The sequence below is a fragment of the Orbicella faveolata genome, unplaced genomic scaffold, assembly GCF_042242905.1.
Source record: "Orbicella faveolata isolate gen_17 unplaced genomic scaffold, um_ofav_v1 contig_47, whole genome shotgun sequence".
Lineage (NCBI taxonomy): Eukaryota > Metazoa > Cnidaria > Anthozoa > Scleractinia > Merulinidae > Orbicella > Orbicella faveolata.
Window position 1 is genome coordinate 26,926,470 of NW_028301577.1, and position 6,187 is coordinate 26,932,656.

At 35.3% G+C, this 6,187-nt stretch overlaps 1 long non-coding RNA gene across 1 annotated transcript; it reads right to left on the reverse strand.

Moving 5' to 3' along the window:
• Positions 1–474: 474 nt before the first annotated feature.
• On the reverse strand, positions 475–5,631 carry LOC149097794 (uncharacterized). Its single transcript, XR_016204271.1, has 2 exons — positions 5,282–5,631; positions 475–2,408 (listed from the first exon to the last, which is right to left on the reverse strand). It is a non-coding gene; the product is annotated as an uncharacterized LOC149097794 (long non-coding RNA).
• Positions 5,632–6,187: the final 556 nt, after the last annotated feature.

Here is a 6,187-nt window from a genome sequence, read left to right on the forward strand (position 1 = left end):
AAAGGGAGCCTGTAAATAACGTGTAAATCGAAAAAGGGAGCCTGTAAATAACTTGCAAATCGAAAAAGGGAGCCTGTAAATAGCATGTAAATGGAAAAAGAGAGCCTGTAAATAACATGGAAATCGAAAAAGGGAACCTGCAAATAACATGGAAATTGAAAAGGGGAGCCTGTAAATAACCTGTAAATTGAAAAAGAGAACCTGCAAATAACATGTAAATCGAAAAAGGGAGCCTGTAAATAACCTGGAAATTGAAAAAGGGAGCCTGTAAATAACCTGTAAATTGAAAAAAGGAGCCTGCAAATAACCTGTAAATTGAAAAAGGGAGCCTGTAAATAACATGTAAATCAAAAAAGGGAGCCTGGAAATAACCTGGAAATGTAAAAAGGGAGCCTGTAAATAACATGTAAATCGAAAAAGGGAGGCAGAAACCCTGTACGATAAATAACTTGTAAATAACAACTTGAAGAAAAATACATGGAATGTACTGTTTTATTGTAATCAAATCTGTTGACCTTAATTATAATAGTAGAAAACATGCAAATTTATACAGAATCAGAAATTTATTGCAATCAGAACAAACTCAGTAAAATTCAAATAGTTTTTATATGCCATGAATAAGGTTTACAATGTACACATTGCAACAAATAAAACATGTTTTCTTTTCTTTCTATCCATAACAAGACGACTTAAATGTAATTTTGTGCATGGCCAAAATATTTTAAAATACCATGACTGAGCTCCTTTAACCGAATTCAAACACTGTTCAAGAAGACTACTAAAATTCAAGACCTTTTCAAGATTGTGCAAAACCATGTCATATTCAACTCTATTTAATTCATAAATAGTAAAATGATTAAGAACTATACTGTTGTCAGCTACGAGTGAAAATTTTGCAATTTAGGCGTATTACTAAATTAAAATTGTTTGCAAATGGAGACCTGTCTTAAATATATACTAAATTCACAAAGTCAAATGTAACATAATGATAATACCTTTGTCATAAAATGAATGAATAAACTGTTTTTTTCTTACTAAGTAATTAATGTAGGATTAAATTAGCCTTAATAATTATTATGAAAAATGTGGGAGGCACGATGGCCTCGTAGTTACATGTAGTGAGCTCAACTCCTGATCGAGCGGTCTGGGTTCAAGCCCTAGGCAGGTACATTCTGTTGTGTTGCTGGGCAACACACATTACTCTCAGTGCCTCTCCACCCAGGTGTATAAGTGGGTACCAGCGAATTTAATGGTGGGGTAACCCTGCAATGGACTGGCATCTCATCCAGGGGAAGTAGAAATAGTCCTAGTCGTTTCCTGCTACAGAAAGCGGGATAAGCTTCAGTCTGTTGGGCCACGTGGCTCATATGCAGACTTTACCTTTACCTTATTATGAAAATTACTGCAATGTAAGTGTGAAATATTGATCAACTTTTTTCATAGAGTGAATTGTTCTTTTGAAATAACAGAAAATAGGGAGAAAAAACATTTACCACAAGATAGAGATTGACATTTTAAATTCATCATAAAAACATTCATGCCAAAGGAATACTACATTGCATAACATAAAACAAGGCTTCTGACATCTTTTAGGCTATGTTTACAAAGTCACAGTTTCCTTCTTTTTCCAAAACTGTACAGAATCCAAACAGGACAAACATTTTGGACCCCTGACAAAACATTCACTGTAAACAATATTCAAAATTTTACTTTTTCTTTTTGTGATAAAAAAAACTGTACTGTAAAAAAAAATTCATAGGGACCTGTTGAAATTGAAAGGCCTATCTAGTACCATAGTTCCCATAACACATCATAAGTTAATAAATTATTGTTCTGGTACTACATGTATGTAAACATAGCCGTTGCTTTTTATGATGAAATCTTATAGCTGCTGTATTGAACAATAAGTATCAACCTAGCAATCTAAGATATTCAAATTTAATGCTAATTCACTAACACAGGTACAGTGTAGGTGATACTTCAAAGCATTGAAAATAATGTTGAAAGTGGTTGAATTTATTCCAGAAAGTGTTGAAGGTCACCATGTTAGACTGTAATGCACCAGGGGCCCATTTCTCGAAGGTCCCAAAAAGTTTTCACACCCAGAAAGCCATACCAAAATCTGAAATCTTATGCCTACAGAGCTGTTTTATTCGCTTATTCTCAATATGAACAGAGGTTTCCTTCACACAAGAAGTTTCAGGCATATACAGCTCTTAGTTTTTAGACACAGCTCAATTAAAGATGGCTTTATGGGCCCAAAAAGTTTCCAGGGCTTTCAAGAAATGGACCTCGGACCCCTTATAGAGTCATAGGTACTGTAGACTTCTCAGTGGCTGATTTTTTCCTGATCAAGCATCAATGCCAAGGAGTATGCATGTATTGACCACTCTCAATTTTACTTCATCCTACAAGTAACATAAAACATTTCATTAAATAAGATAAGTTATGTCTGAGTATGAATCAGCAAATTCTGTGTATGATATCAATCAGCGAATTTTACACTGGAGTTATTATTTTGTTTCTTATCATTCCAATTTATACTGTGACATTTGAAATCGGACTGTAGCCGGTCATGTTAACCGGCCAAAGTAATTTTAGCTCGGTCACGTCTCATTTCTGACTGGTCAAGATATTTACGAAAAAATCAAGTACACGTAATGTGAGCTAAATTAAACCCACAAATATAGTTTGTTTGTTCCCGTCACTGCTAGACCGTTTAAAGATTGGCTTAATATTTTTCTGAACAGATTTAACCCCAGTCGCTCGAATGGCATTCCTATCGATCTTGAACGCATGACAAACAGCAAGCAAATGGTCTTTAGCCGTTCGAACAGATACATGTATGCATTGGTGTATGTTTTCATTAGAGGTCATGATAAAAAAGAGATAAAAACTCTCAGATTTACAGTTGGGGATTTGATTGTTTATGCAAGAATGAACAACGTGACCGTCTCAACATGACATGACTGGTCAACATGACCAGCGAGTGAAGTTTTTGGCCGGTCAAGTCACCATTCTGGCCAGACATTGCCCGTTGACCGGCCATTATTTTGAGCCCTGAATATTCATCAATCAAACAGATCATACATCTACATCTGTAGCTACTGTGTGACAAAAAATTTGCATCTCTGATTGGAAGGCACTGAATGTCAGAGGATGTAGAAGAACTAAACTCAAAATCCATGGCAGTAACTATTTAATGTTCACTATCTCCTACATTGTAATAATCATGGACAATAAATCAAACTCCTATCAAACAATGTTTAAATAATAAGTCAAGTTATTTGCAGGCACAATGTGATTGTTTCTTACGTGCACTTATGCTCTATTGGTGGACAAAGGTACAGATGATGTCATAAAAGTTTGTTTTTGTTTCTTTGTTATGTATTACGAAGCAGACAGATTCTATGTTGTTGTGCATCTGTTCAGTAATAGATCACAGAAGACATCAAAATGTGGCAAAAACATCAGTGACACACACCTGAAAAATTCACAGATTCTGTGACACACTCTAGTTATGGCTTATGTGACTATTTTTTGTTTTTACCACATTTTGATGTTATCTGTGATCTACTCAAGGCAGGAAAAAACCCAGGTCTGATTTCCTCAGCCAAGTAAATTTTGCTCTTGGGCAAGCGAAAATAGAAGTTCAGTGGCCCAGTGGGCAAGTGAAATTACAATGTAGCGTCAGTAGTCTTGTGAGTCTGACTAAAAATGCCAGCTTGATACATGATAATTTCCAGTCATTCCATTTCAAAACTTAACACCTAAAGATTAGTTAATTATTAGGTTGAAAGCAAGAATTAGTTTGGAATCCGAGTGTACTTCATTCGCATTTGTCCTCTGATTTCCTTACTGGCCACCACACTGGCAACTAATATTTAAGTGGGGCAAGTGAAAACTGAAATTGACTGGCCCACTGGGCAAGTGACTTACAATTTTTTTTCCTGCCCTGCTACAGATGCATGAACAGATGCATGACACATGAAACCTACATGTATTTGGTATGAGCCCAATTTCGTACAAGTACAATGTACAGCTGTGACAGGGCTCTAAAGTGCTCTCTGGTCATCCCAGGGTAAGGTAATCGATTGAAATTGATCCATAAATTGATATAAATCAATAAATTGAAATTAATGTAAGTGTTATCAGTGCTATCAATCAGTTGAAAGAAATTCGTACTCACATGCTAGAAAAGTTTCAAGTTATCAGTTTGATTTTACCAAATTTATCAGTCATTAGAGAATCAATTGAAAGTTGGTCTCTCTTTGTTAGTTCACCTAAACTGTAGAAAAATTGTCCCTCAACACAGTGTTTGATTGTAACTTTTTTTATGTAGATTTCAAAGGCACTACCAAAAACCCCCAAAACATAGTCCCTGATACATGTATGCCAGCAAAATATTCTGTTTATGAGATACAATGTTATGTTTTTATGCAGTTGTATTCATGATTTCATATTTCACTTTAAATCTTTTGTTCATTTCTTTCTTATTAAATGTTGCTTAAAAGATAAGCTAGTATCAGCAAACTTGATAATGCTTATTGAAAATTTGATCACAATCAATGACTCATGACGAATCCTTTTATTGATTTCTGATATCATTGACTAATTTCTATTGATTGTTATGAAATAATCGATTGACTATACTGTGTCATCCAAGACAAGTAGATTTTCCTGCCTGGGCAAGTTACTCTTCCTTTTTTCAAGTCCTGTGTAGTTTTCACAACAGTTTGAGGTGCATGTATACCTCTTCATAAAGTATCATAGTGTTTTTTTTGTGAAAGAAAATACCACAACATTTAACTTACTACAGTATCAGCACCAGTGGGTGCAATGTCCATGTACAGTTGTGTATAACAGCATATTGTAACTTGCATGTAGGTACAACTGTAGACACTTGAGTAACTTCAGAATACTTACTCTAGCATACACTGTAAGAGAAATTTCTCTGCTGAAGATGGCACATTACATTTTAGCTTACTAGCATTCACATCAGAGGGCAACATAACCTCACAAGAGCATGCATCAGAAAGAATCATGAGGTGCATATAAGCCAATAACAAATGTCGCATGCTCATGCTCAGTTATCGAGAACAGATAATAACAGATAATACAGCTCTTTATGTACGGCAGGTAAACATCACCAAAGTCGATTCCACAAGCAATGTAACTTCTCCTTGATAATGACACATTCACAACCAAAGGCAAAACGAAATGTATACGTATCTTGACGTTACTTTACTCTGCTCGTTCAATTTATGCAAAACTTGCTTACCTGTTGTTTTTGTTGCCTGTAATCGCTATCTTCAACTTCTGGGTAACGGTAAACTTTGCCTTGAAACCGTGCACGGTGACGAAGCGAAGGTAGAGTGGATTTTGGCCCGCTAAAACAGAGCTCGAGTTCGATGCAAGTTCCAACGAACTGCCAAACATGGCGGGAGAACCGAGAGAACCTGGTACCTAACATGAAGACCGCTGATTCCTGCTTGTTGGAGATCGGGCAATCACAAGGCTGGTATGCTCTTATAAAGGGACTGGGATAACAGTGATGGCAATGAAAGTACAAAACGGTAGAAATCACCAAAACAAAACAAAACAAAACAAAACAAAACGAAACAAAACAAAACAAAACAAAACAAAAAACAAAGAAACAGTGAACATGCAAGGGCAGACTTAGTTGTATTAATCTTACTTGTAGAATGTGCATGTTTCGGAATATTTAACGCTCTAAATCGATTACAGGCCCCCTTTTTTCATTTACATGCTTTTTACATGTTTCTTACAGGCCCCCTTTTTTCATTTACGTGGTTTTTACATGTTTCTTACAGGCCCCCTTTTTTCATTTACATGGTTTTTACAGGGTTACAAACATAACATTTCCAGACTTTTTACAGCATTCGCTTGAATTTTTTACACGTTCCTCACATGGTTTAGCAAAGCAATTTACATGTTTTTTACAAAGCCAGATACTGTAAAAGTGCGTAAAATATTTTACAAGCTTTTACATGTTCTTCAAATGATCATTGTCGACAAAGACAATGTAAATCACTATTTACAGAACATTTACATGCTGTACTAAAAGCTGTAAATTTCCTGTAATTTTATTTTACAAAACCCTAACATGTAAATTGTAATTTACAAAGAATGTAAATCAAGATTTACATACTGTAAATTACAATTG